Here is a 25229-nt window from a genome sequence, read left to right as displayed (position 1 = left end):
AAACTTCGTGTATATGAAATCTAGCATATTGAAAAAAAAGTCTGTTGCCAGTGCATTTTCATTTGATATAATGGTCACCACATATGAATTGTCCTCAGCAAGGTTCCATGGGCGGTGACTGTAAAATCGCAATGATCTATCATTATTTTAACCAGTGATCACTAAGAGCCATATCTCCATTAAGGGAAGAAATTGAATACTGTACTTGTCGGTGGTGATATTTTAATAAGGACGGGGAGGAAAGGCGTCCTTGTGCTATAGCGCCTGGCCTATGGCTCAGCAAAGCGGCCGTGATCGTATAGTGGTCAGTACTCTGCGTTGTGGCCGCAGCAACCCCGGTTCGAATCCGGGTCACGGCAGGTGTATGGCCCACTCTTGTTGGTTTCTAAGCGTTCACTTCCAAGTGACTGCGTAATTTTCTGAATACGCACCCTCTACCTTTCAGCAGTCTCCGCTTTCTCATCTTCATTGTCAGTGGTTATACTGATGTTCGACTTTTGACGAGTAGAATCTCAATACGTTCGGAATTAGAAGCAAAGATGACGCATTAACTAGGGCATGTCCCGAAGTCCTCGTTTCCATCACTATAGTTGAACAGGTGTAAATTATAAGAGGAAAGGAAAATTGCGTTTTACTAGTGAATACATCATCACAACGGAATTTGAGGCAATTGGTTGAAATGTGCCAAAAATTGAAAGAGCAATTGGTCACAATGTAATTCATTATTGCACAATGGCAAATTGAAAGAATGGTTTGATTTCTGTTTGGATGATCCTCTCTCGCTTTGATTTTCCTAATTATCGCGCCGTTTAGAATGTACTTGGTTAAGCTTTGCGAAGCCGGATTCGCGATGTGCCAGTTGCAAATTCGTTTTGGAACTGTCGTCCAGTACGTGTATTTTTACATTTCAGAAAGCGACCGATATCAACTGAAAAATAGACGATTCTAACGAACAAAGCATATCTGATGAAATGAGTGCAAACTTCGTGTATATGAAATCTAGCATATTGAAAAAAAAGTCTGTTGCCAGTGCATTTTCATTTGATATAATGGTCACCACATATGAATTGTCCTCAGCAAGGTTCCATGGGCGGTGACTGTAAAATCGCAATGATCTATCATTATTTTAACCAGTGATCACTAAGAGCCATATCTCCATTAGGGGAAGAAATTGAATACTGTACTTGTCGGTGGTGATATTTTAATAAGGACGGGGAGGAAAGGCGTCCTTGTGCTATAGCGCCTGGCCTATGGCTCAGCAAAGCGGCCGTGATCGTATAGTGGTCAGTACTCTGCGTTGTGGCCGCAGCAACCCCGGTTCGAATCCGGGTCACGGCAGGTGTATGGCCCACTCTTGTTGGTTTCTAAGCGTTCACTTCCAAGTGACTGCGTAATTTTCTGAATACGCACTCTCTACCTTTCAGCAGTCTCCGCTTTCTAATCTTCTTTGTCAGTGGCTACACTGATGTTCGACTTTTGACGGGTAGAATCTCAATACGTTCGGAATTAGAAGCAAAGATGACGCATTAACTAGGGCATGTCCCGAAGTTCTCGTTTCCACCATTATAGTTGAACAGGTGTAAATTATAAGAGGAAACTAAAACTGCGTTTTACTAGTGAATACATCATAACAACGGAATTTGCGGCGATTGGTGGAAATATGGCAAAAATTGAAAGAGCAATTGGTCACAGTGTAACTCATTATTGCACAATGACAAATTGAAAGAATGCATTGATTTCTGTTCGGATGATCCTCTCTCGCTTTGATTTTCCTAATTATCGCGCCGTTTAGAATGTACTTGGTTAAGCTTTGCGAAGCCGGATCCGCGATGTGCCAGTTGCAAATTCGTTTTGGAACTGTCGTCCAGTACGTGTATTTTTACATTTCAGAAAGCGACCGATATCAACTGAAAAAAAGACGATTCTAACGAACAAAGCATATCTGATGAAATGAGTGCAAACTTCGTGTATATGAAATCTAGCATATTGAAAAAAAAGTCTGTTGCCAGTGCATTTTCATTTGATATAATGGTCACCACATATGAATTGTCCTCAGCAAGGTTCCATGGGCGGTGACTGTGTAAAATCGCAATGATCTATCATTATTTTAACCAGTGATCACTAAGAGCCATATTTCCATTAGGGGAAGAAATTGAATACTGTACTTGTCGGTGGTGATATTTTCATAAGGACGGGGAGGAAAGGCGTCCTTGTGGTATAGTGCCTGGCCTATGGCTCAGCAAAGCGGCCGTGATCGTATAGTGGTCAGTACTCTGCGTTGTGGCCGCAGCAACCCCGGTTCGAATCCGGGTCACGGCAGGTGTATGGCCCACTCTTTTTGGTTTCTAAGCGTTCACTTCCAAGTGACTGCGTAATTTTCTGAATACGCACCCTCTACCTTTCAGCAGTCTCCGCTTTCTCATCTTCTTTGTCAGTGGTTATACTGATGTTCGACTTTTGACGGGTAGAATCTCAATACGTTCGGAATTAGAAGCAAAGATGACGCATTAAATAGGGCATGTCCCGAAGTTCTCGTTTCCATCACTATAGTTGAACAGGTGTAAATTATAAGAGGAAAGGAAAACTGCGTTTTACTAGTGAATACATCATAACAACGGAATTTGCGGCGATTGGTGGAAATATGGCAAAAATTGAAAGAGCAATTGGTCACAGTGTAACTCATTATTGCACAATGACAAATTGAAAGAATGCATTGATTTCTGTTCGGATGATCCTCTCGCTTTGATTTTCCTAATTATCGCGCTGTTTAGAATGTACTTGGTTAAGCTTTGCGAAGCCGGATCCGCGATGTGCCAGTTGCAAATTCGTTTTGGAACTGTCGTCCAGTACGTGTATTTTTACATTTCAGAAAGCGACCGATATCAACTGAAAAAAGACGATTCTAACGAACAAAGCATATCTGTTGACATTAGTGCAAGCTTCGTATATTTGAAATGTAGCATATTGAAAAAAAAGTCTGTTGCCAGTGCATTTTCATTTGATATAATGGTCACCACATATGAATTGTCCTCAGCAAGGTTCCATGGGCGGTGACTGTGTAAAATCGCAACGATCTATCATTATTTTAACCAGTGATCACTAAGAGCCATATTTCCATTAGGGGAAGAAATTGAATACTGTACTTGTCGGTGGTGATATTTTAATAAGGACGGGGAGGAAAGGCGTCCTTGTGGTATAGCACCTGGCCTACGGCTCAGCAAAGCGGCCGTGATCGTATAGTGGTCAGTACTCTGCGTTGTGGCCGCAGCAACCCCGGTTCGAATCCGGGTCACGGCAGGTGTATGGCCCACTCTTGTTGGTTTCTAAGCGTTCACTTCCAAGTGACTGCGTAATTTTCTGAATACGCACTCTCTACCTTTCAGCAGTCTCCGCTTTCTAATCTTCTTTGTCAGTGGCTACACTGATGTTCGACTTTTGACGGGTAGAATCTCAATACGTTCGGAATTAGAAGCAAAGATGACGCATTAACTAGGGCATGTCCCGAAGTTCTCGTTTCCACCATTATAGTTGAACAGGTGTAAATTATAAGAGGAAACTAAAACTGCGTTTTACTAGTGAATACATCATAACAACGGAATTTGCGGCGATTGGTGGAAATATGGCAAAAATTGAAAGAGCAATTGGTCACAGTGTAACTCATTATTGCACAATGACAAATTGAAAGAATGCATTGATTTCTGTTCGGATGATCCTCTCTCGCTTTGATTTTCCTAATTATCGCGCCGTTTAGAATGTACTTGGTTAAGCTTTGCGAAGCCGGATCCGCGATGTGCCAGTTGCAAATTCGTTTTGGAACTGTCGTCCAGTACGTGTATTTTTACATTTCAGAAAGCGACCGATATCAACTGAAAAAAAGACGATTCTAACGAACAAAGCATATCTGATGAAATGAGTGCAAACTTCGTGTATATGAAATCTAGCATATTGAAAAAAAAGTCTGTTGCCAGTGCATTTTCATTTGATATAATGGTCACCACATATGAATTGTCCTCAGCAAGGTTCCATGGGCGGTGACTGTGTAAAATCGCAATGATCTATCATTATTTTAACCAGTGATCACTAAGAGCCATATTTCCATTAGGGGAAGAAATTGAATACTGTACTTGTCGGTGGTGATATTTTCATAAGGACGGGGAGGAAAGGCGTCCTTGTGGTATAGTGCCTGGCCTATGGCTCAGCAAAGCGGCCGTGATCGTATAGTGGTCAGTACTCTGCGTTGTGGCCGCAGCAACCCCGGTTCGAATCCGGGTCACGGCAGGTGTATGGCCCACTCTTTTTGGTTTCTAAGCGTTCACTTCCAAGTGACTGCGTAATTTTCTGAATACGCACCCTCTACCTTTCAGCAGTCTCCGCTTTCTCATCTTCTTTGTCAGTGGTTATACTGATGTTCGACTTTTGACGGGTAGAATCTCAATACGTTCGGAATTAGAAGCAAAGATGACGCATTAAATAGGGCATGTCCCGAAGTTCTCGTTTCCATCACTATAGTTGAACAGGTGTAAATTATAAGAGGAAAGGAAAACTGCGTTTTACTAGTGAATACATCATAACAACGGAATTTGCGGCGATTGGTGGAAATATGGCAAAAATTGAAAGAGCAATTGGTCACAGTGTAACTCATTATTGCACAATGACAAATTGAAAGAATGCATTGATTTCTGTTCGGATGATCCTCTCGCTTTGATTTTCCTAATTATCGCGCTGTTTAGAATGTACTTGGTTAAGCTTTGCGAAGCCGGATCCGCGATGTGCCAGTTGCAAATTCGTTTTGGAACTGTCGTCCAGTACGTGTATTTTTACATTTCAGAAAGCGACCGATATCAACTGAAAAAAGACGATTCTAACGAACAAAGCATATCTGTTGACATTAGTGCAAGCTTCGTATATTTGAAATGTAGCATATTGAAAAAAAAGTCTGTTGCCAGTGCATTTTCATTTGATATAATGGTCACCACATATGAATTGTCCTCAGCAAGGTTCCATGGGCGGTGACTGTGTAAAATCGCAACGATCTATCATTATTTTAACCAGTGATCACTAAGAGCCATATTTCCATTAGGGGAAGAAATTGAATACTGTACTTGTCGGTGGTGATATTTTAATAAGGACGGGGAGGAAAGGCGTCCTTGTGGTATAGCACCTGGCCTACGGCTCAGCAAAGCGGCCGTGATCGTATAGTGGTCAGTACTCTGCGTTGTGGCCGCAGCAACCCCGATTCGAATCCGGGTCACGGCAGGTGTATGGCCCACTCTTGTTGGTTTCTAAGCGTTCACTTCCAAGTAACTGCGTAATTTTCTGAATACGCACCATCTACCTTTCAGCAGTCTCCGCTTTCTCATCTTCATTGTCAGTGGTTATACTGATGTTCGACATTTGACGGGTAGAATCTCAATACGTTCGGAATTAGAAGCAAAGATGACGCATTAACTAGGGCATGTCCCGAAGTCCTCGTTTCCATCACTATAGTTGAACAGGTGTAAATTATAAGAGGAAAGGAAAACTGCGTTTTACAAGTGAATACATAACAACGGAATTTGAGGCAATTGGTTGAAATGTGCCAAAAATTGAAAGAGCAATTGGTCACAGTGTAATTCATTACTGCACAATGGCAAATTGAAAGAATGGTTTTATTTCTGTTCGGATGATCCTCTCTCGCTTTGATTTTCCTAATTATCGCGCCGTTTTGAATATACTTGGTTAGGCTTTGCGAAGCCGGATCCACGATGTGCCAGTTGCAAATTCGTTTTGGAACTGTCGTCCAGTAGGTGTATTTTTACATTTCAGAAAGCGACCGATATCAACTGAAAAAAGACGAGTCTAACGAACAAAGCATATCTGTTGACATTAGTGCAAGCTTCGTATATGTGAAATGTAGCATATTGAAAAAAAAGTCTGTTGCCAGTGCATTTTCATTTGATATAATGGTCACCACATATGAATTGTCCTCAGCAAGGTTCCATGGGCGGTGACTGTGTAAAATCGCAACGATCTATCATTATTTTAACCAGTGATCACTAAGAGCCATATTTCCATTAGGGGAAGAAATTGAATACTGTACTTGTCGGTGGTGATATTTTAATAAGGACGGGGAGGAAAGGCGTCCTTGTGGTATAGCACCTGGCCTACGGCTCAGCAAAGCGGCCGTGATCGTATAGTGGTCAGTACTCTGCGTTGTGGCCGCAGCAACCCCGGTTCGAATCCGGGTCACGGCAGGTGTATGGCCCACTCTTGTTGGTTTCTAAGCGTTCACTTCCAAGTGACTGCGTAATTTTCTGAATACGCACTCTCTACCTTTCAGCAGTCTCCGCTTTCTAATCTTCTTTGTCAGTGGCTACACTGATGTTCGACTTTTGACGGGTAGAATCTCAATACGTTCGGAATTAGAAGCAAAGATGACGCATTAACTAGGGCATGTCCCGAAGTTCTCGTTTCCACCATTATAGTTGAACAGGTGTAAATTATAAGAGGAAACTAAAACTGCGTTTTACTAGTGAATACATCATAACAACGGAATTTGCGGCGATTGGTGGAAATATGGCAAAAATTGAAAGAGCAATTGGTCACAGTGTAACTCATTATTGCACAATGACAAATTGAAAGAATGCATTGATTTCTGTTCGGATGATCCTCTCTCGCTTTGATTTTCCTAATTATCGCGCCGTTTAGAATGTACTTGGTTAAGCTTTGCGAAGCCGGATCCGCGATGTGCCAGTTGCAAATTCGTTTTGGAACTGTCGTCCAGTACGTGTATTTTTACATTTCAGAAAGCGACCGATATCAACTGAAAAAAAGACGATTCTAACGAACAAAGCATATCTGATGAAATGAGTGCAAACTTCGTGTATATGAAATCTAGCATATTGAAAAAAAAGTCTGTTGCCAGTGCATTTTCATTTGATATAATGGTCACCACATATGAATTGTCCTCAGCAAGGTTCCATGGGCGGTGACTGTGTAAAATCGCAATGATCTATCATTATTTTAACCAGTGATCACTAAGAGCCATATTTCCATTAGGGGAAGAAATTGAATACTGTACTTGTCGGTGGTGATATTTTCATAAGGACGGGGAGGAAAGGCGTCCTTGTGGTATAGTGCCTGGCCTATGGCTCAGCAAAGCGGCCGTGATCGTATAGTGGTCAGTACTCTGCGTTGTGGCCGCAGCAACCCCGGTTCGAATCCGGGTCACGGCAGGTGTATGGCCCACTCTTTTTGGTTTCTAAGCGTTCACTTCCAAGTGACTGCGTAATTTTCTGAATACGCACCCTCTACCTTTCAGCAGTCTCCGCTTTCTCATCTTCTTTGTCAGTGGTTATACTGATGTTCGACTTTTGACGGGTAGAATCTCAATACGTTCGGAATTAGAAGCAAAGATGACGCATTAAATAGGGCATGTCCCGAAGTTCTCGTTTCCATCACTATAGTTGAACAGGTGTAAATTATAAGAGGAAAGGAAAACTGCGTTTTACTAGTGAATACATCATAACAACGGAATTTGCGGCGATTGGTGGAAATATGGCAAAAATTGAAAGAGCAATTGGTCACAGTGTAACTCATTATTGCACAATGACAAATTGAAAGAATGCATTGATTTCTGTTCGGATGATCCTCTCGCTTTGATTTTCCTAATTATCGCGCTGTTTAGAATGTACTTGGTTAAGCTTTGCGAAGCCGGATCCGCGATGTGCCAGTTGCAAATTCGTTTTGGAACTGTCGTCCAGTACGTGTATTTTTACATTTCAGAAAGCGACCGATATCAACTGAAAAAAGACGATTCTAACGAACAAAGCATATCTGTTGACATTAGTGCAAGCTTCGTATATTTGAAATGTAGCATATTGAAAAAAAAGTCTGTTGCCAGTGCATTTTCATTTGATATAATGGTCACCACATATGAATTGTCCTCAGCAAGGTTCCATGGGCGGTGACTGTGTAAAATCGCAACGATCTATCATTATTTTAACCAGTGATCACTAAGAGCCATATTTCCATTAGGGGAAGAAATTGAATACTGTACTTGTCGGTGGTGATATTTTAATAAGGACGGGGAGGAAAGGCGTCCTTGTGGTATAGCACCTGGCCTACGGCTCAGCAAAGCGGCCGTGATCGTATAGTGGTCAGTACTCTGCGTTGTGGCCGCAGCAACCCCGATTCGAATCCGGGTCACGGCAGGTGTATGGCCCACTCTTGTTGGTTTCTAAGCGTTCACTTCCAAGTAACTGCGTAATTTTCTGAATACGCACCATCTACCTTTCAGCAGTCTCCGCTTTCTCATCTTCATTGTCAGTGGTTATACTGATGTTCGACATTTGACGGGTAGAATCTCAATACGTTCGGAATTAGAAGCAAAGATGACGCATTAACTAGGGCATGTCCCGAAGTCCTCGTTTCCATCACTATAGTTGAACAGGTGTAAATTATAAGAGGAAAGGAAAACTGCGTTTTACAAGTGAATACATAACAACGGAATTTGAGGCAATTGGTTGAAATGTGCCAAAAATTGAAAGAGCAATTGGTCACAGTGTAATTCATTACTGCACAATGGCAAATTGAAAGAATGGTTTTATTTCTGTTCGGATGATCCTCTCTCGCTTTGATTTTCCTAATTATCGCGCCGTTTTGAATATACTTGGTTAGGCTTTGCGAAGCCGGATCCACGATGTGCCAGTTGCAAATTCGTTTTGGAACTGTCGTCCAGTAGGTGTATTTTTACATTTCAGAAAGCGACCGATATCAACTGAAAAAAGACGAGTCTAACGAACAAAGCATATCTGTTGACATTAGTGCAAGCTTCGTATATGTGAAATGTAGCATATTGAAAAAAAAGTCTGTTGCCAGTGCATTTTCATTTGATATAATGGTCACCACATATGAATTGTCCTCAGCAAGGTTCCATGGGCGGTGACTGTGTAAAATCGCAACGATCTATCATTATTTTAACCAGTGATCACTAAGAGCCATATTTCCATTAGGGGAAGAAATTGAATACTGTACTTGTCGGTGGTGATATTTTAATAAGGACGGGGAGGAAAGGCGTCCTTGTGGTATCGCGCCTGCCCTTTGGCTCAGCAAATCGGTCGTGATCGTATAGTGGTCAGTACTCTGCGTTGTGGCCGCAGCAACCCCGGTTCGAATCCGGGTCACGGCAGGTGTATGGCCCACTCTTGTTGGTTTCTAAGCGTTCATTTCCAAGTGACTGCGTAATTTTCTGAATACGCACCCTCTACCTTTCAGCAGTCTCCGCTTTCTCATCTTCATTGTCAGTGGTTATACTGATGTTCGACTTTTGACGGGTAGAATCTCAATACGTTCGGAATTAGAAGCAAAGATGACGCATTAACTAGGGCATGTACCGAAGTTCTCGTTTCCATCACTATAGTTGAACAGGTGTAAATTATAAGAGGAAAGGAAAACTGCGTTTTACTAGTGAATACATCATAACAACGGAATTTGCGGCGATTGGTGGAAATATGCCAAAAATTGAAAGAGCAATTGGTCACAGTGTAATTCATTATTGCACAATGGCAAATTGAAAGAATGGTTCGATTTCTGTTCGGATGATCCTCTCTCGCTTTGATTTTCCTAATTATCGCGCTGTTTAGAATGTACTTGGTTAAGCTTTGCGAAGCCGGATCCGCGATGTGCCAGTTGCAAATTCGTTTTGGAACTGTCGTCCAGTAGGTGTATTTTTACGTTTCAGAAAGCGACCGATATCAACTGAAAAAAGACGAGTCTAACGAACAAAGCAAATCTGATGAAATTAGTGCAAGCTTCGTATATGTGAAATGTAGCATATTGAAAAAAAGTCTTTTGCCAGTGCATTTTCATTTGATATAATGGACACCACATATGAATTGTCCTCTGCGAGATTCCATGTGCGGTGACCGTGTAAAATCGCAAAGATCTATCATTATTTTAACCACTGATTACTAAGAGCTATATTTCCATTAGGGGAAGAAATTGAATACTGTAGTTATCGGTGGTGATATTTTAATAAGGACGGGGAGGAAAGGCGTCCTTGTGGTATAGCGCCTGGCCTATGGCTCCGCAAAGCGGCCGTGATCGTATAGTGGTCAGTACTCTGCGTTGTGGCCGCAGCAACCCCGGTTCGAATCCGGGTCACGGCAGGTGTATGGCCCACTCTTGTTGGTATCTAAGCGTTCACTTCCAAGTGACTGCGTAATTTTCTGAATACGCACCCTCTACCTTTCAGCAGTCTCAGGTTTCTCATCTTCTTTGTCAGTGGTTATACTGATGTTCGACTTTTGACGAGTAGAATCTCAATACGTTCGGAATTAGAAGCAAAGATGACGCATTAACTAGGGCATGTCCCGAAGTCCTCGTTTCCATCACTATAGTTGAACAGGTGTAAATTATAAGAGGAAAGGAAAACTGCGTTTTACTAGTGAATACATCATAACAACGGAATTTGAGGCGATTGGTTGAAATGTGCCAAAAATTGAAAGAGCAATTGGTCACAATGTAATTCATTATTGCACAATGGCAAATTGAAAGAATGGTTCGATTTCTGTTCGGATGATCCTCTCTCGCTTTGATTTTCCTAATTATCGCGCCGTTTAGAATGTACTTGGTTAAGCTTTGCGAAGCCGGATCCGCGATGTGCCAGTTGCAAATTCGTTTTGGAACTGTCGTCCAGTAGGTGTATTTTTACATTTCAGAAAGCGACCGATATCAACTGAAAAAAGACGATTCTAACGAACAAGGCATATCTGATGAAATGAGTGCAAACTTCGTGTGTATGAAATCTAGCATATTGAAAAAAAAGTCTGTTGCCAGTGCATTTTCATTTGATATAATGGTCACCACATATGAATTGTCCTCAGCAAGGTTCCATGGGCGGTGACTGTGTAAAATCGCAATGATCTATCATTATTTTAACCAGTGATCACTAAGAGCCATATTTCCATTAGGGGAAGAAATTGAATACTGTACTTGTCGGTGGTGATACTTTAATAAGGACGGGGAGGAAAGGCGTCCTTGTGGTATAGCGCCTGGCCTATGGCTCAGCAAAGCGGCCGTGATCGTATAGTGGTCAGTACTCTGCGTTGTGGCCCCAGCAACCCCGGTTCGAATCCGGGTCACGGCAGGTGTATGGCCCACTCTTGTTGGTTTCTAAGCGTTCACTTCCAAGTGACTGCGTAATTTTCTGAATACGCACCATCTACCTTTCAGCAGTCTCCGCTTTCTCATCTTCATTGTCAGTGGTTATACTGACGTTCGACATTTGACGGGTAGAATCTCAATACGTTCGGAATTAGAAGCAAAGATGACGCATTAACTAGGGCATGTCCCGAAGTCCTCGTTTCCATCACTATAGTTGAACAGGTGTAAATTATAAGAGGAAAGGAAAACTGCGTTTTACAAGTGAATACATAACAACGGAATTTGAGGCAATTGGTTGAAATGTGCCAAAAATTGAAAGAGCAATTGGTGATAGTGTAATTCATTACTGCACAATGGCAAATTGAAAGAATGGTTTTATTTCTGTTCGGATGATCCTCTCTCGCTTTGATTTTCCTAATTATCGCGCCGTTTAGAATATACTTGGTTAGGCTTTGCGAAGCCGGATCCGTGATGTGCCAGTTGCAAATTCGTTTTGGAACTGTCGTCCAGTAGGTGTATTTTTACATTTCAGAAAGCGACCGATATCAACTGAAAAAAGACGAGTCTAACGAACAAAGCATATCTGTTGACATTAGTGCAAGCTTCGTATATGTGAAATGTAGCATATTGAAAAAAAAGTCTGTTGCCAGTGCATTTTCATTTGATATAATGGTCACCACATATGAATTGTCCTCAGCAAGGTTCCATGGGCGGTGACTGTGTAAAATCGCAACGATCTATCATTATTTTAACCAATGATCACTAAGAGCCATATTTCCATTAGGGGAAGAAATTGAATACTGTACTTGTCGGTGGTGATATTTTAATAAGGACGGGGAGGAAAGGCGTCCTTGTGGTATCGCGCCTGCCCTATGGCTCAGCAAATCGGCCGTGATCGTATAGTGGTCAGTACTCTGCGTTGTGGCCGCAGCAACCCCGGTTTGAATCCGGGTCACGGCAGGTGTATGGCCCACTCTTGTTGGTTTCTAAGCTTTCACTTCCAAGTGACTGCGTAATTTTCTGAATACGCACTCTCTACCTTTCAGCAGTCTCCGCTTTCTAATCTTCTTTGTCAGTGGCTACACTGATGTTCGACTTTTGACGGGTAGAATCTCAATACGTTCGGAATTAGAAGCAAAGATGACGCATTAACTAGGGCATGTCCCGAAGTTCTCGTTTCCACCATTATAGTTGAACAGGTGTAAATTATAAGAGGAAAGGAAAACTGCGTTTTACAAGTGAATACATAACAACGGAATTTGAGGCAATTGGTTGAAATGTGCCAAAAATTGAAAGAGCAATTGGTCACAGTGTAATTCATTACTGCACAATGGCAAATTGAAAGAATGGTTTTATTTCTGTTCGGATGATCCTCTCTCGCTTTGATTTTCCTAATTATCGCGCCGTTTAGAATATACTTGGTTAGGCTTTGCGAAGCCGGATCCGTGATGTGCCAGTTGCAAATTCGTTTTGGAACTGTCGTCCAGTAGGTGTATTTTTACATTTCAGAAAGCGACCGATATCAACTGAAAAAAGACGAGTCTAACGAACAAAGCATATCTGTTGACATTAGTGCAAGCTTCGTATATGTGAAATGTAGCATATTGAAAAAAAAGTCTGTTGCCAGTGCATTTTCATTTGATATAATGGTCACCACATATGAATTGTCCTCAGCAAGGTTCCATGGGCGGTGACTGTGTAAAATCGCAACGATCTATCATTATTTTAACCAGTGATCACTAAGAGCCATATTTCCATTAGGGGAAGAAATTGAATACTGTACTTGTCGGTGGTGATATTTTAATAAGGACGGGGAGGAAAGGCGTCCTTGTGGTATCGCGCCTGCCCTATGGCTCAGCAAATCGGCCGTGATCGTATAGTGGTCAGTACTCTGCGTTGTGGCCGCAGCAACCCCGGTTCGAATCCGGGTCACGGCAGGTGTATGGCCCACTCTTGTTGGTATCTAAGCGTTCACTTCCAAGTGACTGCGTAATTTTCTGAATACGCACCCTCTACCTTTCAGCAGTCTCCGGTTTCTCATCTTCTTTGTCAGTGGTTATACTGATTTTCGACTTTTGACGAGTAGAATCTCAATACGTTCGGAATTAGAAGCAAAGATGACGCATTAACTAGGGCATGTCCCGAAGTCCTCGTTTCCATCACTATAGTTGAACAGGTGTAAATTATAAGAGGAAAGGAAAACTGCGTTTTACTAGTGAATACATCATAACAACGGAATTTGAGGCGATTGGTTGAAATGTGCCAAAAATTGAAAGAGCAATTGGTCACAATGTAATTCATTATTGCACAATGGCAAATTGAAAGAATGGTTCGATTTCTGTTCGGATGATCCTCTCTCGCTTTGATTTTCCTAATTATCGCGCCGTTTAGAATGTACTTGGTTAAGCTTTGCGAAGCCGGATCCGCGATGTGCCAGTTGCAAATTCGTTTTGGAACTGTCGTCCAGTAGGTGTATTTTTACATTTCAGAAAGCGACCGATATCAACTGAAAAAAGACGATTCTAACGAACAAGGCATATCTGATGAAATGAGTGCAAACTTCGTGTGTATGAAATCTAGCATATTGAAAAAAAAGTCTGTTGCCAGTGCATTTTCATTTGATATAATGGTCACCACATATGAATTGTCCTCAGCAAGGTTCCATGGGCGGTGACTGTGTAAAATCGCAATGATCTATCATTATTTTAACCAGTGATCACTAAGAGCCATATTTCCATTAGGGGAAGAAATTGAATACTGTACTTGTCGGTGGTGATACTTTAATAAGGACGGGGAGGAAAGGCGTCCTTGTGGTATAGCGCCTGGCCTATGGCTCAGCAAAGCGGCCGTGATCGTATAGTGGTCAGTACTCTGCGTTGTGGCCGCAGCAACCCCGGTTCGAATCCGGGTCACGGCAGGTGTATGCCCCACTCTTGTTGGTTTCTAAGTGTTCACTTCCAAGTGACTGCGTAATTTTCTGAATACGCACCATCTACCTTTCAGCAGTCTCCGCTTTCTCATCTTCATTGTCAGTGGTTATACTGATGTTCGACATTTGACGGGTAGAATCTCAATACGTTCGGAATTAGAAGCAAAGATGACGCATTAACTAGGGCATGTCCCGAAGTCCTCGTATTCCATCACTATAGTTGAACAGGTGTAAATTATAAGAGGAAAGGAAAACTGCGTTTTACAAGTGAATACATAACAACGGAATTTGAGGCAATTGGTTGAAATGTGCCAAAAATTGAAAGAGCAATTGGTCACAGTGTAATTCATTACTGCACAATGGCAAATTGAAAGAATGGTTTGATTTCTGTTCGGATGATCCTCTCTCGCTTTGATTTTCCTAATTATCGCGCCGTTTAGAATATACTTGGTTAGGCTTTGCGAATCCGGATCCGCGATGTGCCAGTTGCAAATTCGTTTTGGAACTGTCGTCCAGTACGTGTATTTTTACATTTCAGAAAGCGACCGATATCAACTGAAAAAAGACGAGTCTAACGAACAAAGCAAATCTGATGAAATTAGTGCAAGCTTCGTATATGTGAAATGTAGCATATTGAAAAAAAGTCTTTTGCCAGTGCATTTTCATTTGATATAATGGACACCACATATGAATTGTCCTCTGCGAGATTCCATGTGCGGTGACCGTGTAAAATCGCAAAGATCTATCATTATTTTAACCACTGATTACTAAGAGCTATATTTCCATTAGGGGAAGAAATTGAATACTGTAGTTATCGGTGGTGATATTTTAATAAGGACGGGGAGGAAAGGCGTCCTTGTGGTATAGCGCCTGGCCTATGGCTCCGCAAAGCGGCCGTGATCGTATAGTGGTCAGTACTCTGCGTTGTGGCCGCAGCAACCCCGGTTCGAATCCGGGTCACGGCAGGTGTATGGCCCACTCTTGTTGGTATCTAAGCGTTCACTTCCAAGTGACTGCGTAATTTTCTGAATACGCACCCTCTACCTTTCAGCAGTCTCAGGTTTCTCATCTTCTTTGTCAGTGGTTATACTGATGTTCGACTTTTGACGAGTAGAATCTCAATACGTTCGGAATTAGAAGCAAAGATGACGCATTAACTAGGGCATGTCCCGAAGTCCTCGTTTCCATCACTATAGTTGAACAGGTGTAAATTATAAGAGGAAAGGAAAACTGCGTTTTACTAGTGAATACATCATAACAACGGAATTTGAGGCGATTGGTTGAAATGTGCCAAAAATTGAAAGAGCAATTGGTCACAATGTAATTCATTATTGCACAATGGCAAATTGAAAGAATGGTTCGATTTCTGTTCGGATGATCCTCTCTCGCTTTGATTTTCCTAATTATCGCGCCGTTTAGAATGTACTTGGTTAAGCTTTGCGAAGCCGGATCCGCGATGTGCCAGTTGCAAATTCGTTTTGGGACTGTCGTCCAGTAGGTGTATTTTTACATTTCAGAAAGCGACCGATATCAACTGAAAAAAGACGATTCTAACGAACAAGGCATATCTGATGAAATGAGTGCAAACTTCGTGTGTATGAAATCTAGCATATTGAAAAAAAAGTCTGTTGCCAGTGCATTTTCATTTGATATAATGGTCACCACATATGAATTGTCCTCAGCAAGGTTCCATGGGCGGTGACTGTGTAAAATCGCAATGATCTATCATTATTTTAACCAGTGATCACTAAGAGCCATATTTCCATTAGGGGAAGAAATTGAATACTGTACTTGTCGGTGGTGATACTTTAATAAGGACGGGGAGGAAAGGCGTCCTTGTGGTATAGCGCCTGGCCTATGGCTCAGCAAAGCGGCCGTGATCGTATAGTGGTCAGTACTCTGCGTTGTGGCCCCAGCAACCCCGGTTCGAATCCGGGTCACGGCAGGTGTATGGCCCACTCTTGTTGGTTTCTAAGCGTTCACTTCCAAGTGACTGCGTAATTTTCTGAATACGCACCATCTACCTTTCAGCAGTCTCCGCTTTCTCATCTTCATTGTCAGTGGTTATACTGATGTTCGACATTTGACGGGTAGAATCTCAATACGTTCGGAATTAGAAGCAAAGATGACGCATTAACTAGGGCATGTCCCGAAGTCCTCGTTTCCATCACTATAGTTGAACAGGTGTAAATTATAAGAGGAAAGGAAAACTGCGTTTTACAAGTGAATACATAACAACGGAATTTGAGGCAATTGGTTGAAATGTGCCAAAAATTGAAAGAGCAATTGGTCACAGTGTAATTCATTACTGCACAATGGCAAATTGAAAGAATGGTTTTATTTCTGTTCGGATGATCCTCTCTCGCTTTGATTTTCCTAATTATCGCGCCGTTTAGAATATACTTGGTTAGGCTTTGCGAAGCCGGATCCGTGATGTGCCAGTTGCAAATTCGTTTTGGAACTGTCGTCCAGTAGGTGTATTTTTACATTTCAGAAAGCGACCGATATCAACTGAAAAAAGACGAGTCTAACGAACAAAGCATATCTGTTGACATTAGTGCAAGCTTCGTATATGTGAAATGTAGCATATTGAAAAAAAAGTCTGTTGCCAGTGCATTTTCATTTGATATAATGGTCACCACATATGAATTGTCCTCAGCAAGGTTCCATGGGCGGTGACTGTGTAAAATCGCAACGATCTATCATTATTTTAACCAGTGATCACTAAGAGCCATATTTCCATTAGGGGAAGAAATTGAATACTGTACTTGTCGGTGGTGATATTTTAATAAGGACGGGGAGGAAAGGCGTCCTTGTGGTATAGCACCTGGCCTACGGCTCAGCAAAGCGGCCGTGATCGTATAGTGGTCAGTACTCTGCGTTGTGGCCGCAGCAACCCCGGTTCGAATCCGGGTCACGGCAGGTGTATGGCCCACTCTTGTTGGTTCCTAAGCGTTCACTTCCAAGTGACTGCGTAATTTTCTGAATACGCACCATCTACCTTTCAGCAGTCTCCGCTTTCTCATCTTCATTGTCAGTGGTTATACTGATGTTCGACTTTTGACGGGTAGAATCTCAGTACGTTCGGAATTAGAAGCAAAGATGACGCATTAACTAGGGCATGTCCCGAAGTTCTCGTATTCCATCACTATAGTTGAACAGGTGTAAATTATAAGAGGAAAGGAAAACTGCGTTTTACTAGTGAATACATCATAACAACGGAATTTGCGGCGATTGGTGGAAATATGGCAAAAATTGAAAGAGCAATTGGTCACAGTGTAACTCATTATTGCACAATGACAAATTGAAAGAATGCATTGATTTCTGTTCGGATGATCCTCTCTCGCTTTGATTTTCCTAATTATCGCGCCGTTTAGAATGTACTTGGTTAAGCTTTGCGAAGCCGGATCCGCGATGTGCCAGTTGCAAATTCGTTTTGGAACTGTCGTCCAGTACGTGTATTTTTACATTTCAGAAAGCGACCGATATCAACTGAAAAAAAGACGATTCTAACGAACAAGGCATATCTGATGAAATGAGTGCAAACTTCGTGTGTATGAAATCTAGCATATTGAAAAAAAAGTCTGTTGCCAGTGCATTTTCATTTGATATAATGGTCACCACATATGAATTGTCCTCAGCAAGGTTCCATGGGCGGTGACTGTGTAAAATCGCAATGATCTATCATTATTTTAACCAGTGATCACTAAGAGCCATATTTCCATTAGGGGAAGAAATTGAATACTGTACTTGTCGGTGGTGATATTTTAATAAGGACGGGGAGGAAAGGCGTCCTTGTGGTATCGCGCCTGCCCTATGGCACAGCAAATCGGCCGTGATCGTATAGTGGTCAGTACTCTGCGTTGTGGCCGCAGCAACCCCGGTTCGAATCCGGGTCACGGCAGGTGTATGGCCCACTCTTGTTGGTATCTAAGCGTTCACTTCCAAGTGACTGCGTAATTTTCTGAATACGCACCCTCTACCTTTCAGCAGTCTCCGGTTTCTCATCTTCTTTGTCAGTGGTTATACTGATGTTCGACTTTTGACGAGTAGAATCTCAATACGTTCGGAATTAGAAGCAAAGATGACGCATTAACTAGGGCATGTCCCGAAGTCCTCGTTTCCATCACTATAGTTGAACAGGTGTAAATTATAAGAGGAAAGGAAAACTGCGTTTTACTAGTGAATACATCATAACAACGGAATTTGAGGCGATTGGTTGAAATGTGCCAAAAATTGAAAGAGCAATTGGTCACAATGTAATTCATTATTGCACAATGGCAAATTGAAAGAATGGTTCGATTTCTGTTCGGATGATCCTCTCTCGCTTTGATTTTCCTAATTATCGCGCCGTTTAGAATGTACTTGGTTAAGCTTTGCGAAGCCGGATCCGCGATGTGCCAGTTGCAAATTCGTTTTGGAACTGTCGTCCAGTAGGTGTATTTTTACATTTCAGAAAGCGACCGATATCAACTGAAAAAAGACGATTCTAACGAACAAGGCATATCTGATGAAATGAGTGCAAACTTCGTGTGTATGAAATCTAGCATATTGAAAAAAAAGTCTGTTGCCAGTGCATTTTCATTTGATATAATGGTCACCACATATGAATTGTCCTCAGCAAGGTTCCATGGGCGGTGACTGTGTAAAATCGCAACGATCTATCATTATTTTAACCAGTGATCACTAAGAGCCATATTTCCATTAGGGGAAGAAATTGAATACTGTACTTGTCGGTGGTGATACTTTAATAAGGACGGGGAGGAAAGGCGTCCTTGTGGTATAGCGCCTGGCCTATGGCTCAGCAAAGCGGCCGTGATCGTATAGTGGTCAGTACTCTGCGTTGTGGCCGCAGCAACCCCGGTTCGAATCCGGGTCACGGCAGGTGTATGCCCCACTCTTGTTGGTTTCTAAGCGTTCACTTCCAAGTGACTGCGTAATTTTCTGAATACGCACCATCTACCTTTCAGCAGTCTCCGCTTTCTCATCTTCATTGTCAGTGGTTATACTGATGTTCGACTTTTGACGGGTAGAATCTCAGTACGTTCGGAATTAGAAGCAAAGATGACGCATTAACTAGGGCATGTCCCGAAGTTCTCGTATTCCATCACTATAGTTGAACAGGTGTAAATTATAAGAGGAAAGGAAAACTGCGTTTTACTAGTGAATACATCATAACAACGGAATTTGCGGCGATTGGTTGAAATGTGCCAAAAATTGAAAGAGCAATTGGTCACAGTGTAACTCATTATTGCACAATGGCAAATTGAAAGAATGGTTTGATTTCTGTTCGGATGATCCTCTCTCGCTTTGATTTTCCTAATTATCGCGCCGTTTAGAATGTACTTGGTTAAGCTTTGCGAAGCCGGATCCGCGATGTGCCAGTTGCAAATTCGTTTTGGAACTGTCGTCCAGTACGTGTATTTTTACATTTCAGAAAGCGACCGATATCAACTGAAAAAAAGACGATTCTAACGAACAAGGCATATCTGATGAAATGAGTGCAAACTTCGTGTGTATGAAATCTAGCATATTGAAAAAAAAGTCTGTTGCCAGTGCATTTTCATTTGATATAATGGTCACCACATATGAATTGTCCTCAGCAAGGTTCCATGGGCGGTGACTGTGTAAAATCGCAATGATCTATCATTATTTTAACCAGTGATCACTAAGAGCCATATTTCCATTAGGGGAAGAAATTGAATACTGTACTTGTCGGTGGTGATACTTTAATAAGGACGGGGAGGAAAGGCGTCCTTGTGGTATAGCGCCTGGCCTATGGCTCAGCAAAGCGGCCGTGATCGTATAGTGGTCAGTACTCTGCGTTGTGGCCGCAGCAACCCCGGTTCGAATCCGGGTCACGGCAGGTGTATGCCCCACTCTTGTTGGTTTCTAAGCGTTCACTTCCAAGTGACTGCGTAATTTTCTGAATACGCACCATCTACCTTTCAGCAGTCTCCGCTTTCTCATCTTCATTGTCAGTGGTTATACTGATGTTCGACATTTGACGGGTAGAATCTCAATACGTTCGGAATTAGAAGCAAAGATGACGCATTAACTAGGGCATGTCCCGAAGTCCTCGTTTCCATCACTATAGTTGAACAGGTGTAAATTATAAGAGGAAAGGAAAACTGCGTTTTACAAGTGAATACATAACAACGGAATTTGAGGCAATTGGTTGAAATGTGCCAAAAATTGAAAGAGCAATTGGTCACAGTGTAATTCATTGCTGCACAATGGCAAATTGAAAGAATGGTTTGATTTCTGTTCGGATGATCCTCTCTCGCTTTGATTTTCCTAATTATCGCGCCGTTTAGAATATACTTGGTTAGGCTTTGCGAAGCCGGATCCGCGATGTGCCAGTTGCAAATTCGTTTTGGAACTGTCGTCCAGTAGGTGTATTTTTACGTTTCAGAAAGCGACCGATATCAACTGAAAAAAGACGAGTCTAACGAACAAAGCATATCTGTTGACATTAGTGCAAGCTTCGTATATGTGAAATGTAGCATATTGAAAAAAAGTCTTTTGCCAGTGCATTTTCATTTGATATAATGGACACCACATATGAATTGTCCTCTGCGAGATTCCATGTGCGGTGACCGTGTAAAATCGCAAAGATCTATCATTATTTTAACCACTGATTACTAAGAGCTATATTTCCATTAGGGGAAGAAATTGAATACTGTATTTGTCGGTGGTGATATTTTAATAAGGACGGGGAGGAAAGGCGTCCTTGTGGTATAGCGCCTGGCCTATGGCTCCGCAAAGCGGCCGTGATCGTATAGTGGTCAGTACTCTGCGTTGTGGCCGCAGCAACCCCGGTTCGAATCCGGGTCACGGCAGGTGTATGGCCCACTCTTGTTGGTATCTAAGCGTTCACTTCCAAGTGACTGCGTAATTTTCTGAATACGCACCCTCTACCTTTCAGCAGTCTCCGGTTTCTCATCTTTTTTGTCAGTGGTTATACTGATGTTCGACTTTTGACGAGTAGAATCTCAATACGTTCGGAATTAGAAGCAAAGATGACGCATTAACTAGGGCATGTCCCGAAGTCCTCGTTTCCATCACTATAGTTGAACAGGTGTAAATTATAAGAGGAAAGGAAAACTGCGTTTTACTAGTGAATACATCATAACAACGGAATTTGAGGCGATTGGTTGAAATGTGCCAAAAATTGAAAGAGCAATTGGTCACAATGTAATTCATTATTGCACAATGGCAAATTGAAAGAATGGTTCGATTTCTGTTCGGATGATCCTCTCTCGCTTTGATTTTCCTAATTATCGCGCCGTTTAGAATGTACTTGGTTAAGCTTTGCGAAGCCGGATCCGCGATGTGCCAGTTGCAAATTCGTTTTGGAACTGTCGTCCAGTAGGTGTATTTTTACATTTCAGAAAGCGACCGATATCAACTGAAAAAAGACGAGTCTAACGAACAAAGCATATCTGATGAAATTAGTGCAAACTTCGTGTGTATGAAATCTAGCATATTGAAAAAAAAGTCTGTTGCCAGTGCATTTTCATTTGATATAATGGTCACCACATATGAATTGTCCTCTGCGAGATTCCATGTGCGGTGACCGTGTAAAATCGCAAAGATCTATCATTATTTTAACCACTGATTACTAAGAGCTATATTTCCATTAGGCAGTGGTGGACTGGGACAATAATTCAGGCCGGGAATTTGACTCCACTCCCAGGCCACCTCTGCTGCTGCAGTCACATTTACCAATAACTTTCACTACATCAATCACACGTTCCAAGACCTGCCTTCTCTTTCTAACCTGGTCTCGATGGACGGTCATTTGCTTATCAGTCAGAAGGGTATAGATATCTGCTTTGTTGACTCTAAGAAAAAAGGTTTCAGCACTTTCTCTACGGATACTGCTTCTCTCATGTTCCTGGACTCTCTGATGGGTATGTTTCCAGGCCTGCATACCTCCTTTGACAAATGCACTGTCACTGCCTAAAGGTTTTGCAAATGCAAGACATACTGAGCAGAATAGGGAGTGATTACTTTCATTGTATGTCAGGCATTTTCTGTTTGTGCCATCTTTTGAATGTAATACATCAGGAATGGCTCTTTCAGATGTTTGAATTGGGTGATACTTAAAAAAAATCTAAATCCTTAGACTGTGGACGGGCAAAATAATCAAAAGAGATATCAAGGCTTTCACTGTCTCCTTCACCTTTCCCTGAATCATTCTCTCTCTCACTCTGCACATCTAGTTGCTCTGCAATATGAAATAAGCGGGTTCAATAATCTGTATTTATAATTGTGCAGCCATCAGTTGTATGTCCCCAAAATCACAGTCCTACTACTGATCTTATAAATCATAAAAAGCACATGTTGTTTAAAAAGTATATCCTGCTGCCTGCATGTTTAGTTTTGCTTATCTTAAAGTTTACCTGAAGGTTCCTGCTCTGATTCAAACGCTGAACTGTCCACCACCTCCAGCTCAACAGCAGGAGCATTTGCAGCACTAGTGCTACTGACGCTTCCTTCGTCACCTTTTCAAAATAAATAAATAAACAAACATTGTAGGCTATATATTGTAGACTAGAAATGAAAAATCAAAATAACTAATACTGTATTCTTTTCCATACCATCTACTTGATTTATTTATTATTTAAAACAATTTGACCCACTAACACTATTCTGTCTACTTTTTATTCATTTTTATTTATTATATAAAAAATATGCTACATGTAGACGAAACGAAACTTGACACAGCACAGCAGCATTTACATATTGTTGCTCGTTTGTTGGTTTAATTTGATCTATTGTGATTATCTAAGTGATGTGGATGAAAGTGTTCGTCTGCCAAATTATTATAAATATAATGTAAATGTAATCTTGACCAACCTGTTCCCTTACTGGCGAACATGGCTGGGATTTTGCAGCAGCTTGCGGCATCTGCGGTCAGGGCTTTTTTCCTTTTTATACGCTCCCTCTCTGCTCCTCCTCTGCGTTTACGCTCCATTTTTTGAACGATTTAGTCAGATTTACCCTGTCTCTGGAAATAGCCAGATATTAGGCAGTGCGTCACTGACGTTGGGTCATGTGGGAGTGTAATTTTCCCTCCGCCATTGCCTGATTCGTAGATTGAGAGATCCGTCAATTAATTCGTAGTTGCACACCAGCCTATCACATGCCAGGCTGATCGTCTGCACAGCTGCAGCCGGCAGGCCAGAACGACCGTCAGGCCACCGGGAAATGTCCCGGTGCTCCCGATGGCCAGTCCGCCCCTGCCATTAGGGGAAGAAATTGAATACTGTAGTTATCGGTGGTGATATTTTAATAAGGACGGGGAGGAAAGGCATCCTTGTGGTATAGCGCCTGGCCTATGGCTCCGCAAAGCGGCCGTGATCGTATAGTGGTCAGTACTCTGCGTTGTGGCCGCAGCAACCCCGGTTCGAATCCGGGTCACGGCAGGTGTATGGCCCACTCTTGTTGGTATCTAAGCGTTCACTTCCAAGTGACTGCGTAATTTTCTGAATACGCACCCTCTACCTTTCAGCAGTCTCCGGTTTCTCATCTTCTTTGTCAGTGGTTATACTGATGTTCGACTTTTGACGAGTAGAATCTCAATACGTTCGGAATTAGAAGCAAAGATGACGCATTAACTAGGGCATGTCCCGAAGTCCTCGTTTCCATCACTATAGTTGAACAGGTGTAAATTATAAGAGGAAAGGAAAACTGCGTTTTACTAGTGAATACATCATAACAACGGAATTTGAGGCGATTGGTTGAAATGTGCCAAAAATTGAAAGAGCAATTGGTCACAATGTAATTCATTATTGCACAATGGCAAATTGAAAGAATGGTTCGATTTCTGTTCGGATGATCCTCTCTCGCTTTGATTTTCCTAATTATCGCGCCGTTTAGAATGTACTTGGTTAAGCTTTGCGAAGCCGGATCCGCGATGTGCCAGTTGCAAATTCGTTTTGGAACTGTCGTCCAGTAGGTGTATTTTTACATTTCAGAAAGCGACCGATATCAACTGAAAAAAGACGAGTCTAACGAACAAAGCATATCTGTTGAAATTAGTGCAAACTTCGTGTGTATGAAATCTAGCATATTGAAAAAAAAGTCTGTTGCCAGTGCATTTTCATTTGATATAATGGTCACCACATATGAATTGTCCTCAGCAAGGTTCCATGGGCGGTAACTGTGTAAAATCGCAACGATCTATCATTATTTTAACCAGTGATCACTAAGAGCCATATTTCCATTAGGGGAAGAAATTGAATACTGTATTTGTCGGTGGTGATATTTTAATAAGGACGGGGAGGAAAGGCGTCCTTGTGGTATAGCGCCTGGCCTATGGCTCCGCAAAGCGGCCGTGATCGTATAGTGGTCAGTACTCTGCGTTGTGGCCGCAGCAACCCCGGTTCGAATCCGGGTCACGGCAGGTGTATGGCCCGCTCTTGTTGGTTTCTAAGCGTTCACTTCCAAGTGACTGCGTAATTTTCTGAATACGCACCATCTACCTTTCAGCAGTCTCCACTTTCTCATCTTCATTGTCAGTGGTTATACTGATGTTCGACATTTGACGGGTAGAATCTCAATACGTTCGGAATTAGAAGCAAAGATGACGCATTAACTAGGGCATGTCCCGAAGTCCTCGTTTCCATCACTATAGTTGAACAGGTGTAAATTATAAGAGGAAAGGAAAACTGCGTTTTACAAGTGAATACATAACAACGGAATTTGAGGCAATTGGTTGAAATGTGCCAAAAATTGAAAGAGCAATTGGTCACAGTGTAATTCATTACTGCACAATGGCAAATTGAAAGAATGGTTTGATTTCTGTTCGGATGATCCTCTCTCGCTTTGATTTTCCTAATTATCGCGCCGTTTAGAATATACTTGGTTAGGCTTTGCGAAGCCGGATCCGCGATGTGCCAGTTGCAAATTCGTTTTGGAACTGTCGTCCGGTACGTGTATTTTTACATTTCAGAAAGCGACCGATATCAACTGAAAAAAGACGATTCTAACGAACAAAGCATATCTGATGAAATGAGTGCAAACTTCGTGTATATGAAATCTAGCATATTGAAAAAAAAGTCTGTTGCCAGTGCATTTTCATTTGATATAATGGTCACCACATATGAATTGTCCTCAGCAAGGTTCCATGGGCGGTGACTGTGTA

General features: G+C 42.0%; 20 non-coding genes across 20 annotated transcripts; all 20 read left to right on the top strand.

Annotated features, from left to right (window-relative positions):
- Positions 1-287: 287 nt before the first annotated feature.
- Positions 288-359, top strand: trnah-gug (transfer RNA histidin (anticodon GUG)). Its single transcript has one exon. It is a non-coding gene; the product is annotated as a tRNA-His (tRNA).
- A 907-nt stretch (positions 360-1266) lies between these two features.
- On the top strand, positions 1267-1338 carry trnah-gug (transfer RNA histidin (anticodon GUG)). The gene has a single exon. It is a non-coding gene; the product is annotated as a tRNA-His (tRNA).
- Positions 1339-2247: 909 nt separating this feature from the next.
- On the top strand, positions 2248-2319 carry trnah-gug (transfer RNA histidin (anticodon GUG)). Its single transcript has one exon. It is a non-coding gene; the product is annotated as a tRNA-His (tRNA).
- A 906-nt stretch (positions 2320-3225) lies between these two features.
- Positions 3226-3297, top strand: trnah-gug (transfer RNA histidin (anticodon GUG)). Its single transcript has one exon. It is a non-coding gene; the product is annotated as a tRNA-His (tRNA).
- A 909-nt stretch (positions 3298-4206) lies between these two features.
- Positions 4207-4278, top strand: trnah-gug (transfer RNA histidin (anticodon GUG)). Its single transcript has one exon. It is a non-coding gene; the product is annotated as a tRNA-His (tRNA).
- Positions 4279-6161: 1883 nt separating this feature from the next.
- Positions 6162-6233, top strand: trnah-gug (transfer RNA histidin (anticodon GUG)). The gene has a single exon. It is a non-coding gene; the product is annotated as a tRNA-His (tRNA).
- A 909-nt stretch (positions 6234-7142) lies between these two features.
- Positions 7143-7214, top strand: trnah-gug (transfer RNA histidin (anticodon GUG)). The gene has a single exon. It is a non-coding gene; the product is annotated as a tRNA-His (tRNA).
- A 1883-nt stretch (positions 7215-9097) lies between these two features.
- trnah-gug (transfer RNA histidin (anticodon GUG)) lies at positions 9098-9169 on the top strand. Its single transcript has one exon. It is a non-coding gene; the product is annotated as a tRNA-His (tRNA).
- Positions 9170-10076: 907 nt separating this feature from the next.
- Positions 10077-10148, top strand: trnah-gug (transfer RNA histidin (anticodon GUG)). Its single transcript has one exon. It is a non-coding gene; the product is annotated as a tRNA-His (tRNA).
- A 1885-nt stretch (positions 10149-12033) lies between these two features.
- On the top strand, positions 12034-12105 carry trnah-gug (transfer RNA histidin (anticodon GUG)). The gene has a single exon. It is a non-coding gene; the product is annotated as a tRNA-His (tRNA).
- A 905-nt stretch (positions 12106-13010) lies between these two features.
- On the top strand, positions 13011-13082 carry trnah-gug (transfer RNA histidin (anticodon GUG)). The gene has a single exon. It is a non-coding gene; the product is annotated as a tRNA-His (tRNA).
- Positions 13083-13990: 908 nt separating this feature from the next.
- Positions 13991-14062, top strand: trnah-gug (transfer RNA histidin (anticodon GUG)). The gene has a single exon. It is a non-coding gene; the product is annotated as a tRNA-His (tRNA).
- A 905-nt stretch (positions 14063-14967) lies between these two features.
- trnah-gug (transfer RNA histidin (anticodon GUG)) lies at positions 14968-15039 on the top strand. The gene has a single exon. It is a non-coding gene; the product is annotated as a tRNA-His (tRNA).
- Positions 15040-16924: 1885 nt separating this feature from the next.
- Positions 16925-16996, top strand: trnah-gug (transfer RNA histidin (anticodon GUG)). Its single transcript has one exon. It is a non-coding gene; the product is annotated as a tRNA-His (tRNA).
- A 910-nt stretch (positions 16997-17906) lies between these two features.
- trnah-gug (transfer RNA histidin (anticodon GUG)) lies at positions 17907-17978 on the top strand. Its single transcript has one exon. It is a non-coding gene; the product is annotated as a tRNA-His (tRNA).
- Positions 17979-18886: 908 nt separating this feature from the next.
- Positions 18887-18958, top strand: trnah-gug (transfer RNA histidin (anticodon GUG)). Its single transcript has one exon. It is a non-coding gene; the product is annotated as a tRNA-His (tRNA).
- A 910-nt stretch (positions 18959-19868) lies between these two features.
- Positions 19869-19940, top strand: trnah-gug (transfer RNA histidin (anticodon GUG)). The gene has a single exon. It is a non-coding gene; the product is annotated as a tRNA-His (tRNA).
- A 904-nt stretch (positions 19941-20844) lies between these two features.
- Positions 20845-20916, top strand: trnah-gug (transfer RNA histidin (anticodon GUG)). The gene has a single exon. It is a non-coding gene; the product is annotated as a tRNA-His (tRNA).
- Positions 20917-23436: 2520 nt separating this feature from the next.
- trnah-gug (transfer RNA histidin (anticodon GUG)) lies at positions 23437-23508 on the top strand. Its single transcript has one exon. It is a non-coding gene; the product is annotated as a tRNA-His (tRNA).
- Positions 23509-24416: 908 nt separating this feature from the next.
- On the top strand, positions 24417-24488 carry trnah-gug (transfer RNA histidin (anticodon GUG)). Its single transcript has one exon. It is a non-coding gene; the product is annotated as a tRNA-His (tRNA).
- The last annotated feature ends 741 nt before the right edge of the window (positions 24489-25229 follow it).

Source organism: Brienomyrus brachyistius, chromosome 23 (assembly GCF_023856365.1).
Source record: "Brienomyrus brachyistius isolate T26 chromosome 23, BBRACH_0.4, whole genome shotgun sequence".
In the NCBI taxonomy this organism is placed as follows: domain Eukaryota; kingdom Metazoa; phylum Chordata; class Actinopteri; order Osteoglossiformes; family Mormyridae; genus Brienomyrus; species Brienomyrus brachyistius.
This window is presented reverse-complemented; position numbering and strand designations above follow the sequence as displayed.